Below are 15,183 nucleotides of genomic sequence, written 5' to 3'. Positions count from 1 at the left end.
ACAGAGAAAGGTAACTCATGAAACAGTTGTACGTGAAATGTCAAAGTCTTGTCTCCCTAATAATCACTTATCAACGTATGCGAGAGAAATTCAAAAATAGTCATATTTACAAGTGGTCATTCAAAAATAGTCACAATTTTAAAAATAATTAAAATTTAGCTACTTTTCATGTAAAGATAAATTTGAACAAAAACACTGTTCAAAATCCTGAAAATACTCCAGCATAATATACTGGAGTTCAAGCATAAGTATACTGGACTTTCAGCATAATATACTGGAGTTCCAATATAATATACCGGCCCAACATAATATGATGGAAGTTCATACACAGGTGCACCGATCTCCAATATATTATGCTAGAACTTTCCGTGTAGCAGCAAAATAGTGACTATTTTTCAATGACTTTGCAAATGCTGGCTATTTTTCCATGACTAGTCCGAAAACTGGCTAGCCCGTGCTATTTTTACGACAGATGCAAGATTAAGTTGGTCCGCTATAGATCCTCCTAATTTGGGAGGGGTTTAAATAAAAAAAAAAGTTGGCCCGCTAATTTATCGGTCACTGGAAGGAGAAATATATATTTTTAGCTGTCCCAAAAATAATCGCTATACTAATTGTATTTTTTGTGTGTACATATTATACACTTTTTGGCTAAAAAATACAATTAATTTTGAACGACCGGCTGATTTTATATTTTGCCAGAAAAAAAAAAGTATATTCTTGACCATACAATAATTTTAAAGGGATCATTCGTGACACATTAAAGGGATTCAAAAGGAGCTGATACAGCTTTGTTTATTTATTTTTAAATGTAATAGTGTCTTCATACGCGAGAAACAAAGACGAGATTTCTGTTAACTCTTATTATTCTCTACAAAGAAATTGCTATTAGCTTGAAGTAATATCATTTTTATCTTTCATTTTAACAATTGAATATCAATGTTTCACATTCGTAATTGGATAACCATAAAGAGTTCCAATAAGCCAACTAGAAGCAGTTCAAATCTCAAACTTATGACTAAATCTGTTAAGAAACATATTATTCATTTAAATTATGAGCATGAAATGATGCAATGAAATACTATTATATATTGATTTACTGACTATTGAGGAGAGAAATACTTTTTCCGTGTTCACAAATTCTTCAATTATTTACATAATATGCCAAAATTAAAGTCAAACTAGATGTGTTAAAGCAGCTCTGTGTTATGCTATAGGGAAACACATAAAGCAAAAGCCAAAAACAAAAAATCCTCCAATCTGGGAGACAAAATGAGGCTTTCTATTAGAAAAAAGTCTACAGGACATTTACAAGATAATGTAACCTCTAAATTAAGTCACATATAGCTCATATGGATATTCAACTGCCAGAGTTACCCAACCAAAAGTCGAACTGAAGAAGAGTCCAGACTGAGGCAAAAAGAGTAAGCGAACAATCTAATGTCGAAATGGCTGTCAAAAGTCAGCCCTGATATAGTTTGAACAATTTTTTCTTCAAAAATAACCAGCAGATACAAATTAGAGTAAGTAGGTTAGCTCGGAATTCAAGCAGACGTTTCCCAGGACTATATTGGTTGATAGACCTCAGCTATCTATCTCCTTGACCAAAAACTGGAAAATATCTTCAAAAGAAACTGGGCAGTGGTAAGGAACCAAAATCGATAGCATCATCTTCATCGACTAGAGCGTTGATAAAAGATAGGACCAGACTGCATGGAAGAAATCATTTTGATCAGAAAAGAAAGGCAACGACCCTTTTTAGTAGTATATAGTATGTTATAGTCAACAAAAATATATCAGAAGAGGAATAGAAGGCTTCTAAATGCCGCAAACAGTATTTTATACAACTAAATATGCCCATCCTTATGGTGTAGCAGGGTATAATCAAACTTTTTTGTTAAGATGACATCTACTCCTTCCATAATTGACAGGATTTTCCAGAAAGAGAACATCATCAAAAGTGCTTTTTGCTATTGAAACTATGTCAAACATTTCATAAAACAGCTATATCATCTATTCTGTTCAGAAATACGATGCAAAATCTGTAGGCATGAATTAACACTTTACTATGCATAATTTACAATACCAATGACCTCATAGCGACTTCATACTTTGCTTCATAAAAGGATTCAGAAAAGCATACAAAAATATAAGAGCCATCGTGGCTGGGATTTCAACGCCACAAGTAACTTTAACTACAAGCAAGATGTTCCTACTTGCTCTGAAATGAGTTCTTAGTCGAACAAATAAATTTTCTTTAGTTGATTCTCTCTCTCTCTCTCCTACATAACTTTTGATTCTCCATTTTGCTTTCGACTATTGTACTTATAATTGTAGACACTCAAGCACAGAACACGGATAAGTAGGAATCTAAATGTATGGTCATAACCATCCCCCCCCCCCTATATATATATATATACACACACAACTACTACAACAGCTCAATCCCAAGCTTCGGTTGTATAGATCCTCAATATCATAACTACTCTAGTTAGGTCCATAATATTTCAATACTCCGCAGTTAAGGATTATTTTTTTTTCTAGGAATTCTCTAATATACTCTAGTGATTATATCTCTAATATACTAAGAGCCTCCTAGTAAATATTAGCCTTCAAGTTGGTATCACCTATATGGATTTTCAACTTTCTTATGTTATCTAACTTTTTGCAAGATCTACCTAGATTCCAAGATATTCCAAAGCTTTTGATATAACTTCTTTTCATGTAATTTTAGGTCTATCTCTTCCTCTTTCAACATCTTCAATCATCATTTTTGCACGCTAAGAACCGATACATCTGGAGGCCTACTTAACACGTGGCAAGAACATCCAAGCAACATTCTCTCATTTTATCCTCCATATGCGCTACTTGCACCTTCTGACGGATGTGATCATTTCTTATCTTATCTAATCCTGTGTGACCACATATCCATCTTAACATTTTTGCAACACTTATCTTGTGGATATGTTGGGCTTTAGATGCCTAATATTCACTCTCATACAACATTGCCGACCTTACAGTCGTTTTATAAAACTTGTCTTCCACTTTAGTATGTATCTTCCTATCACATTACACTTTTGTGGCACTCTTCCATTTCAGCCATCCTATTTTAATCTTGTGTGTAACATCTTCCATCTATTTCGTTCTTCTATTTTTTGATAAAGTAAAGTAGAAATAACATCTTAATCTATCATTCCATTCTCCTCGAACATTGAAACTAGATATCTAAACTGTCTATATTTAGGCACCTCAATTCCATCTAATCTCCCCTCAACTTCACTCCTATCTCGTTGGCTATACTTGTGGTGCATGTATTCTAACTTACCCCTACTTATCTTGAATCCTTTACTCTCTAAAGTATTTTTCCACAGCTCGAGTTTTTGATTGACAATCTCATTAGTTTCATCAATTAAGACATATTATCCGGAAAGAGCATGCACCATGGTAACCTCATCATGCATATTGTTGGTTAAGTCATCTATGACAAGGGTAAAAAGATATGGGCTTAGCAAAGAGTCATGGTGCAAACTCGCAGTGATGGGGAACTCCACTATGTCTTTTGATGCTAGTCTCACACGTGTGACAGTTGCTTTTTACATACTCGTTATGACATTTATATATATTCGACATGAGTTCTTTTATTTTAAATACCCACCAAAGGACATTCCTTGGCACTCTAGTATATGCTTTTTCTAAGTAAATAAATATCAAGTGTAGGTTCTTTTTCTACTTATAAATTTACATTAATCTTCTTAGTAAAATATAGCCTCTATTGTACACCTACAAGACATAAATCCAAATTGGTAACCTAAGTCTCCGCTTGATTACTCTTTCGCGTAGCTTCATCGTATGGCTGAAAAGTTAATGCCCTGATAGTTATCACAACTATGAATATCTCCTTAGTTCTTGAATACGAGAATCGAAGTACTCTTCGGATCAAAGCACGTAACTAGGGCAGCCACCCCATCTCAAGGAAGGGATGCACTGGCATATGGGTTCTGACTCACTCAAGTATTTGAACAATTTGGTGTAAAAGAGATAAATACTTCTTTAGAAGGAATTGAGTGTTTGTAATTCCTACTTCAACTTCTACGAGGCACTTCCAAACTTCTAATAGGGACACCATCAGGTCCACAAGTTTTTCTAACTTCCACGTTTTTCATGGCATCCCTTATTTCTATGAGTCTAATCTTACGAGTGTAGTCACAGTTGTTGTCTAGCACAAAAGTATGAAGATCTGACAAATTATCCTAGTGGCTTGAGTCGAACAATTGATCAAAATAGGCTCTTCATCTCTTTTTTATCTCACTATCTCCTTGTAAGACTATCTAGGACTCGTCCTTGATGCACTTAACCTAGTTCAAATCTTTACTTCTCTCTTAGCTGTGCTACTTTATAAAATTTTGCTTTCTCTTCTCGTATCCCTAACTTTTCGTACGAACAATCTAGAGCTTTCCCTCTAGCTCTGATGATTACTTTCTTGTCTTCTCTCTTAGCTCTCTTGTCTTCCTCAAGGTTTCTCTTCCTTATGAATTTAGTAGCTTCCTTTAGTACTCCCTCTAGGTCTTCTTTGATAAGGATCACCCTTTCTCGATCTTAACAGCCTTTTACACTTCCTCATTCCACCACCACAAATCTTTTGGTCGAGTCCCTAGACCTTTAGATGCTCCTAGAACTTCACTTGCTACTTTCTCAGTGTTACTTGACATTTCCTTCCATTCAGTATCTGCGTATCCTTCTACATCCCATGCCCCTTCTTTCTGTAACATGTCCTTCAATGCTACTTGGTTTGTGCCCTTTAGTACCCATCCCTTAATTCTCGATATCTTGTATTATCCTTAGATGCAATACTCTTCCTCTCACATCTAAGACTACTAGTCTATGGTGGGTAGAAGTTAGTGTTTCTCTTGGTATAACCTTACAATTCTTACATGTAGCTCTATCACATCTTCGAACAGCCCGAAGCTAAGAGAATTTGATATTCCTTCCGTCCCAATTTACGCGATGGTGTTAAGGTGTTTAACCGGGGACAAAGTTTACGAATGAAAGATAGACTTTTGAAACTTGTGGTTTAAAACAAGCCAAAGAAATTTGTATAGCTATAAATCATCACATTAAAGGAAAAATAAGAAGTTTAAATTGTTACTAAATATAGAAAAGTGTCATTCTTTTTGGGAATGAGACCGACTAAAAAAGAAAGAGTGTCAGATAAATTCGGACAGAGGGAATAACATTTTTGAGCTAACATTTTACTCCAGACCAATATCGCAGTTTTCAGTAACTAAACAATACCACTCAGGTTAACCTACAATATTTTTCATTTTACACTGGTTGTATGAGTATGGCTGCTACTGCTTAACTGAACATGTGACATCATTTTGTGCTAGCCTACCATTTCTTTTCTCTAGCTATCTGCAGCTCCAATATACTTTTCAACATCAATTCACAAGTACCAACTTTTCCAAACAAACACTGGCCATTCCTTTTTTAGTAGCTCTTAAGATAATCTTGATCACTTCTCCTTAAGTGAATATTCAAGATTCCTTATCAAAAAAGAAAAAAATATTCAAGATTCCATGTACTGTAATGCAGATGGACAACCTTGTCATCTGTTAGCTGTAATTTGAATTAAAAAATGTCAAGCTCATACCATGGAAACTGGAATACATTGTACTAAGGCCAAAGTTTTTCTCTGGAGCTAAAATTGGAATTGAGTTTAATTATAATACATCATTACTGGACTTATCAGATGGTTAGATAGAGGCTCCACAAGATGTGAAGAAACTTTGAGCAAACTACAGCTGTATAAGATGCAAGATATTCTCATTGGATCGACCCAAGCTTATTCTATAATCTTTATTTTATTATTTTATACCAGTAATTATTAATAGTTAAAAAAACCAAAGAAACAGAAAGCCTAAAATGGAGTGCAAACAAGAACAGGGAGTCATATCAACATATGCATTCCTGTCTGTTTTATTATGAGAAAAAGAACACATTTTACTTTTCAAAATCAAAGGAGACACCTAATCAGACCTAAAAACTGTCTAGAATTCAAGAACTGAGGAGCGAATATCAAAATCTCCATCATTGGACTGGAAAACTGATAGCAAAGTAGGATGCGTCCCTCCATTGGATATTCTATGTAGAAACAGCAATCAAGCTATGTATTAGCATATCTTGAGAGAGGATATGAGTAAAAGTAGGAAAATAATAGGGTCAAGAGTCATAATAAAACCTGACAAGCACTAGAACAAAGAGGACCAAGTAGAAACCCAGCTTGAATATCCGAATCTTCTTCTCAGACTCAATGAACCTAAAAACTTCAGTCACGTCAATAAGATGCTGCCGGTTTAAGAATCTGCAATGCAATAACACCTCCCTTAGTTAAGATTAAAATAAAGCAATCTAAAAAAGCATCTAAGAACATACATTTTAAATTGTATCTAGAATCCTTTGTGTTGATTTCATGTAAATATGTAAACAAAACAAGCTGCATCGTCACAGCAGAAGACACAAATGAATATTTAACTGAAAGAAAACCACTATAAAGATATCATCTGGACCACATACTCTTCTAATTGTCATACTCTCTCATCTTAGTAGACCTAACTCTATGAGTGTGGCTAAGGTTTATGTCTCACCGGCCATTCTTGCCATCGTGGTTGAGGGAGTTTACTCCACCCCACTAGGTCAAGAGTTCAAGGTTGGTAGAAGAGGAAGAAACTTAGGAGCTAAGGTTCAAGTCTCTCACAAATGTATGAAGATCTGTAGTTATCCTCATCAATTGTGTTGAGCAATTGATCAGAATAGCAGCATCGCTATCTCTCTTTTGTTTCACTCTCTCCTGTCACAATTTATTGGAAATTATCTTTACCTTCTCTTTGTTTTGAGAAAGGAAATTGTTCTCTCACAATCATGTTAGCTTAGCTTATAAAGTTCTTTCTCCATTTCCAGCATCCCTAACTTCTAGTAGAAGTCGTTATGCTTTATATGAGATTCTGCTAATTGTCTTCTTAACTTCTTTTACTATTCAAAAGCTCTCTCCATCTTTCGATGTCAATAACTTTCTATACCAGTCTCCTTTTGCTTAAAATCTCCATGCACCTTATTCATTCCACCACCATGAATTTTTGTGGTCGATAATAGACAGACTTTTAAGCTTTTTCTGCCACTGTGTGTCATCCAGTTCCTCTTACTTTTTTGTTCAATTTAGAAAGCATTGCACATGTATCTACTGTAATAGAATAACGCTCTTATTATTTTCTTATACTACGTTCCGCAGATTTTAGATCTTGCAAAAGTTTCTTGAGATGCAGTTATGAACAGCTCAATCATAACCATATTTGGAAGTATAAACATAGAATTTGGCAACTGGTCTGTCAACATCTGAGCTTAACCATTGACTAAGAAGCAGCTCGTACTCCTCCTTATCACATATAATATCTGTCTATCTAGAAAATTCATCTCCCTCACACGTAAATCTGTTAGAATGGAGTTTTCCAGTAAACTGAATTACCACAGTTATAGGCATAGTTGCAAACTGCACAACAGTAAAAGAGACCTTAAGTGGTATCTCTTTAAGATATTGAAAGGACAGATCAGGAAGAGTTTTATTTTATCATACATAAGGTGTAAATATACACTTTATAACTTAAGCAATAGCATCAGGTCAAATATCAATCTACCAAGCTCCTTCGCTAATTTCAGAAAGTAATAGCGACAGAATAAAATAAGATAAAAGCAGTGAGCTGCATATCAGCATTAGTAAGCAATGAGGTTGCATACCTATACAGACACCAAGTTCTCCACAATACTTTGACAAAACAAAATAGCCGAACAAGTAATCAGAAGATTAACGAACAGCGACATTTTTTACGGTAAGCCATACGTATCTCCCATTTTAAGAAATTCCTCTCGACATATGTACATTCTAGAAAACCGTTTCTTCTCCTTTAGGGCAGCCCAGTGTACAAAGTTACTGCAATGCACGGGGTCGAGGGAAGGGCCGGACCACAAGTGTGTATTGTACACAGCCTTACCCTGCATTTCTGCAAGAGGTTGTTTGCACGGCTCGAACCCGTGAAGGTTCCACTTCTGTTTCTTCTCCTTTACCGAGTAGATAAATTCACTTATTGAAACTAAGCACATGAAAGAGACAGTAATCCCTTGTGAATTTGTTGGCATTCGAAACAGAGCATTGAAAATATAATCTGGTGTCAGGAATGGAAGTATAATGTCCAACTACATAGCATGAATATCAACTTGTAAAAGACATAAAATTTGAAAAAAGAAACTTACTTTCTGGCATTATAGTAAGCAGGAAGAAGCATTAGCAGGAAGATAAACCAGTGCCCTGTGATAAGGAATAGGATGCAAAATGCACCATGTAATATATACTCTTTAAGGACCACAGAGTTGATACGAGACGAAGACTCGTAAGGGTTCATATAATCAGCTTCCAAATCTGTTAAACACACAATCTACAAAAAGCCAAATAAACAACTTCAGACATAAAATTAACATAATGTGCATAAAAAGAACAATTTAGTGGTCTTGAAATGAAGTAAATAACTAACAAGAACCTTCATAACTGCAAAAACATTTAAACCTAGAAACGTATACAAGAAAAAACTCAAACCTTTAGTCATCAACTTTATTACAAGTCTACAAAGATTCTTTTTATAACTATTAGATGAACATATTAGTTGAAACTTTGTCAAAGATGACTCCTAAAAATAACACACAATAAATACAGAAAAAAAATAAAACAAAATATAACAATAACTAATTAACTATGCACTAATCACTAGTAATACTTTGTTATACACAAATAATCATTAAATTTCTGAAAAGAAAATATAACTTTCCGAAATAGAATTTGTGAAATAAACGTTTAAATTAAATTTTCATTTAATCTTCCAAAAACCATATGAAAGAGAAACAAAGAATAGAAACTGAATGGAGTTCGGGAATAAAGGGCAAAAAGGGTACCTGATAGATGATTAATGAGATGAGGGATATATTAATGACTAAAAATATCAGCCAAAGAATAGGTTCCCAAGCCATTTTTGTTTTGCTTTCTTCTGTTTGGTTTGTTTGTTTTTTCACATGCAGAGGAAGAAAAAGCAAATCTGTAAAAATGGTGATTTAGAAGAAAACCCCAGCAAATTTTAGTATGATGGCTGGTGTTTTCTTGGGAGGAACAGCCCCAGGCAAAAGAAGAAAAAGTATTCAGGGGGTGTCTTTGGCCTTTTTCAGAAATGAGACTTTTTGTTTCCTCGGAGAAAAGGATACAGAACAAGAATTAAGATGATTATTTAGGGTCGGTTGATTGAAAAATAAGTTATGGTAGCATTAATTATTTTGAGATAATTTCGAAATTATTACTCCACCCTCTTAGCAAATAAAAGTAACACTATAATTTATATCATAATTTTATTTCACCAATCTTATAGTAAAATTATCTCAAATTTAATCTAGTATTTTACCGAACAACACCAATCATAAAAGGTGTGGAAAACAGAGCATAAGAAAAACGCCTTTGTTTTAGGTTAAATGTGTGTGTATTTTTTATATTTAGAAAATGGTTCTTACAATATTTTATCAACTTCAAGAATTTGGAGCTTTTTTACCTGACTGATTTAGGCCATCTTCCCCAACGTGCTATTTGTACCCCCCGTCTTCAGTCCACCTTTCCTTTTTACCTCCAAACTCCATTTTGGAGTCAAAAATAGAAGAATTTTACTCTAATTCAGCTGCAAATTTGTCTCCATTTTGGAATGTGAACAGTGATACTATTCGCCCACTCCATTATTATTTCCTATTATTATATTACTATTTAACTCTTTTAATTTATCATATTATATATACCTAATTATGTTTATGTAATATCTTTATAATATTAACTTTACCTCTTAATTTTGGCGTATAATTTGATAAATTAATTTTCCTGCATATATTATTTTTATGTAAAATTGTAAGTTAATTTCATTATAAGTTATGATTGTATAAAAAACTATATAACCATCACAAAAAGGAAAGGTGCAAATATAAAATACAAGAGGTTGCTAAAATTGAAACGTGTAAATTGAAAATACATTAAAATTAAAAACACATTAAATTAAAAAATACATAAAAATTAAACTATATTAAATAACATAATAATTTAGTTGGGATGTAAGTCGTTGTCAAATACACCAAAATCATTAAAGTGTTGAGTGAATGGGTGTAGAGGATTGTTGGGGTTGTGGCTGTTGAAATTGTTGAGTTCTTTTATTCATTATTCGTTTTTGTTCTTGTCACAAAAATTCACGACAATTCGGATCTACAACAGAATCCACATCGAAGAGTAAAATTTTATTCTCTTCTTTGAGTTCTTTTAGTCTCAAAGCTTCTTTTTTGTCTTATTTGAATCTTTCATCACCTCAACAATCTGATTATATTTTGATTGGACCATTTTCATATAATCTTCATCTATTTCTCTTCATTTTTACTTTCTTCACCCCACTAGGTCGATGTGATAATGTGGAATCACCTGCAACATCCTCATTTAAACTCAATGAAAATGATGATAAATTAGGAGAAGATACAAAGGGTGAATCAGGAGTAGGAGTCTCAGACTCTGATGATGTCATGACCCAAAATTCACTAGTCGTGATGACACCTAACCCAACCCGTTAGGTCAGCCACTTAATTGTTAACACAATTCTAATAAAGTAAAGGTGACCAACAAATGATATATCTCGATTCCATACATTATCCCAAGGACTGGTAGTACAAGTCATGAGCTACTAAGACTGATAAGAAATGAATACAACTTCTGTTTGAAATGTATATAAACAGGATTCAATTCTAAAATCACCCAGGGACAAGTGGTAGCCACACCCGGAAGGCACGAACATCTTCAGTGTCAGCCCCCGTCATCCACTGCAGCTCCGCTCCAAGATCTGCACGTAAGGTGCAGAAGTATAGTACGAGTACAACCGACCCCATATACTCAGTAATTATCTTGACTAACCTCTGTGAAGTAGTGATGAGGCTTTTTAGTTAAAAAATACTCACTGATATAACCCGCGCAGAAGACTATCAATAGAACAAAATTACAACATAACGAAAAGAGTACAATAAATGAATATGCAAAGCAGTAAATGATTACTAGAAGAAATCACAATTAAATATTCCTCAATACCTCGACCAATCCTTTTCTTAGAGCGATAACCAACAAACCACGATAGTAAATCCATAACTTTCATAATGTGAGAAATGTACTCAAGATATCAAATCGAGTGGCACGGCAACATCCTTCGTGCATTTATCTCATCCTCCCCAAATATACGTATAACAATACCAACCAGATGAAAGAATGCCAGTAACAATAATGACAAAGCGGGAAGTACACATGTAGTTATAACGAACAAGGCAGTCTGTATGGACAATGGTAACAGACTAGGTAAAAGGCATAGAAGTAATGATAGGAATTAGGAAAGAAGAACACAAATTTCACTAACTAGCATGGTAGAAAGCCTGGATGTAGATATAACAAATAAGAGAGAAAGCACGATTTCATGAGCTAACAAATAGAAGGCATGAATAACTAACATGGTAGAAGGCTTATACGAAAGTGCAATAAATAGGGAACAACATGGATGTAGATATAACAACAAGAAGAAAAAATATGATATTTGCAAGTTAAACAACTAGCATGTATAGATAACACAACAACAATTGAGATAGAGGACAAAGACAGAACAACCACGACAAGTCATATAGAAAGCATAAGTACAACAGTAACAATTCAAAGTAAAGGCATGAATGTATACATAAGAAAAAGATATCATAACATAGTACATGTCCATCGTCCTCGCCTGCATGGAAACACCCTTCGTGCCATGAACACATGATAATATAAAAATATGATAATATAAATAAAATGGCACGACATCACCCTTCGTGCTTTTACTCTCCTCCTCGCATGATAATGTAAATGAAAATACGATAATATAAATAAAACGGCGCGGCATCACCCTTCGTGATTTTACTTTTATCCTCACATGATAATTTAAATAAAAGGGCACGGCATCACCCTTCGTGCTTTACACTCTTCCTCACATGATAATGTATATGCAATGGCACAACATCACTTTTCGTTCTTTACACTCTTCCTTACCAAGTATATGTATATCAATGACAAGCATGGTAGGAAGCATGAATAACATCAAGGAGAGTGTTTAAGCGAATATTCCAAATGAACATCAATCACAGGTTTCAAGCCAATAACAATTCAATAAACCTCAATTACTTTATTGTACAAATATTTCAACAAGTCTCAAAATGATCTTCAACTCAAGTATAGAATCCAATATCTCAAGAATAACGGTCATAGCGATGTATTGGTGATTAAGCATAGTGGTGCCCGACTTAAATACATCAATAGTTTCACAAAAATCCGTCAAATTTTAATCAAGTTATAATAAGCCAGATCTTGGTTTCTAGCATTTAATTTCATATTCTTAGTAATCTAGAAGTCAAGTAATACATGAAATAAGAAGGTCACGTAATTTCTACAAGGCACAATTAATCGTATAATTTACTCCCGAGCATGATTAACCCTGGCACATGCATATACGCTCATCACCTCATATATGTATCACCCCCGCATATAGCAAACAATAGCAATTAGTAGGAAAATTTTTTCTCAATAAAGTTAGGTAAGACACTTACCTCAAACAAGCCAAATCGATATACTAGAAGCGCCATACTGCTCAAATCATCCTCCAAACAGCTCGAAACTAGCCAAAATCAACTCAAAATCATCAAATAATGCCATAGGAAGCAAACCCAATCGATAAAGGTTTAATCTTTATGCATTTACTCAAGGTCAACCAAAAATTCAAACTCGGGCCCGCACCCGAAACTCAACAAAACTCACAAAATTCGACAACTCATTCATTTACGAGTCCTACCATCCTAATTTCACTCAATTTCGACTCTGAATCAATGTTCAAAACTCAAAATTTTTCTTTAGGAAAGTTTAGACAAAACCCTTCAATTTCTCCTTTTGAAATCATGAATCAAATGCCAAAAATGAAGATGGAAATACAGAATATAATCAAAACCGAGTATAAGACACTTACCCCAATCCATGTGATAAATATCGCCTCCAAAATCGTCCAAATCCGAGTACATAGCTCAAACTATGCTCAAATGGCCAAAACCTTCGAAATAGAGTACTTTATATCACTGCTCCAGCAATACCCTTCGCGAACGCGGTAGCAGCTTTGCGTTCGCAAAGCACAAACTCACACTACCACACTTTACTCTATGCATTCGCGGAAACAACCTCACGAACGCGATGAAGCATACTGCCAAACCTCCGCGATCGCGAACAAACCATCACGAACGCGATGAAGAACCCATCAAGACTGACTAGCCCCGCTCAACACTACGCGAACGCATAGCCATGGACGCGAACGCGAAGACTAAAAACTTCAACAAAGTGCGAACGCGATCTCTGAAGCGCGAACGCGAAGAAAAAATAGCTCCACTGACAAAAATACCCATCGCGATCGCGTTCCATCTCCCACAATCACGAAGCACAACTAAAACTCTAGAAAACCAGCAATCTCATGTAACTCCGAAATGGTTCAAAGTCAATCTGAAACACACCCGAACCCCTCGGGACCCCGTCCAAACATGCCAACAAGTCCCATAACATAACACGAACTTAATCGAGACCTCAAACCACACATAACAATATCAAAATCATGAATCGCACCTCGAATCGAACTTAATGAATTTTTGAACTTTCAACTTCCAAAATTCATGTCGAACTATATCAATCCAACTCGGAATGGAATCAAATTTTGCACACAAGTCCCAAATGACATAAAGAAGCTATTCCAATTCCAGGAACCACAATTCGAACACGGCATCATCAAAGTCAACTCTTGGTCAAACTTATGAACATTCCAAATCTTCAAATTTCTGTCTTTCGCCAATTCGTGCCGAAACCTCCTAAAATTATCCAAATGCAAATCTGGGTACACTCCCAAGTCCAAAATCACCACTCGGACCTAACATAACTATCAAAACTCCGATCCGGGATCAAATACGCAAAAAGTCAAACTCAGTCAACTCTTCCAACTCAAAGCTTCTAACATGAGAATCCCTCTTCCGAATCAATCCCGAATCATCTAAAAATCAAAACCAACGATTCAAACAAGTCATAATATGTCATATGAAACTACTCAAGACCTCAAACAGCTGAACGTAATGCAAATGCTCAAAACGACCGATCGGGTCGTTACAGATGATATATTAGTATAGCCTTGCTTTCTTGCTTTTTTTCTTCCAGCATCGTCATCGTTAAACTTCTCAAAATCTTTCATTATAGCCCGCAGATGATCAAATTTAAAAACTTTTTGAAGTTCGGATCTTGTATAAGTAAATCTTTTGCTTGTGTAATCTACAATATTAGAAAATTAAGGAAAACATTAAGTAAATATATATAAGTAAAGTATAAGTAACTATAAAATAAATACTCACAATATCTTGATCTGAAGCACCATTATGACACAAATTTTCTACTTGACGTACACACCCATTTAATTTTCTTACGGCCTTCTCAATCGTTTGACTTCGACATTGCAACGATTTTTTGGTGTGAATCTCCCAACTCTCTAACTTTGCATTATTGTATCCATCTACGACTCGACCCCAAAAATGATCTCTGGATTGATTGACTCCCATTATTGGATATGAGAAATATCTAAATAAATTTGGCATAATAGAACATCTTCATTTGTAAAGTATCATGCAGATCGAGAGGACATTTTTTCAAGTGATTTTGGAGGAAAAGTGAATTATATGGATAAAGAAAAATAAAAGCCAATTGTGGTTATGGAAGGATATGTTGGCACTTCAATATATAGAGATAAAGTAGACACAATAATTTAGTAGATAAGAATAGGATGGATTTTATCATGATCTCAACCATCGAATGGATTTCATCCTAATCTCAACCGTCCAATTGATTTTATCCTTATTCTTATTTTATCTTTTTAAAAAATCTCTACACATTATTCAATGTGTAGAAAACTAGCAGACACAATAATTTAGTAGATAAGAATAGGATAGATTTTATCTTGATCTCAATCGACGAATGGAGTCCAATGGATTTTA

General features: G+C 34.7%; 1 pseudogene; it reads right to left on the bottom strand.

Annotated features, from left to right (window-relative positions):
* Positions 1–1,261: 1,261 nt before the first annotated feature.
* Positions 1,262–9,283, bottom strand: LOC107771433 (protein cornichon homolog 1-like; annotated as a pseudogene).
* Between the last annotated feature and the right edge of the window lie 5,900 nt (positions 9,284–15,183).

This window comes from Nicotiana tabacum, chromosome 4 (assembly GCF_000715075.1).
Source record: "Nicotiana tabacum cultivar K326 chromosome 4, ASM71507v2, whole genome shotgun sequence".
NCBI lineage: Eukaryota > Viridiplantae > Streptophyta > Magnoliopsida > Solanales > Solanaceae > Nicotiana > Nicotiana tabacum.
The sequence above is the reverse complement of the archived record's forward strand: the minus strand, read 5'-3'. Positions and strand labels throughout refer to the sequence as shown.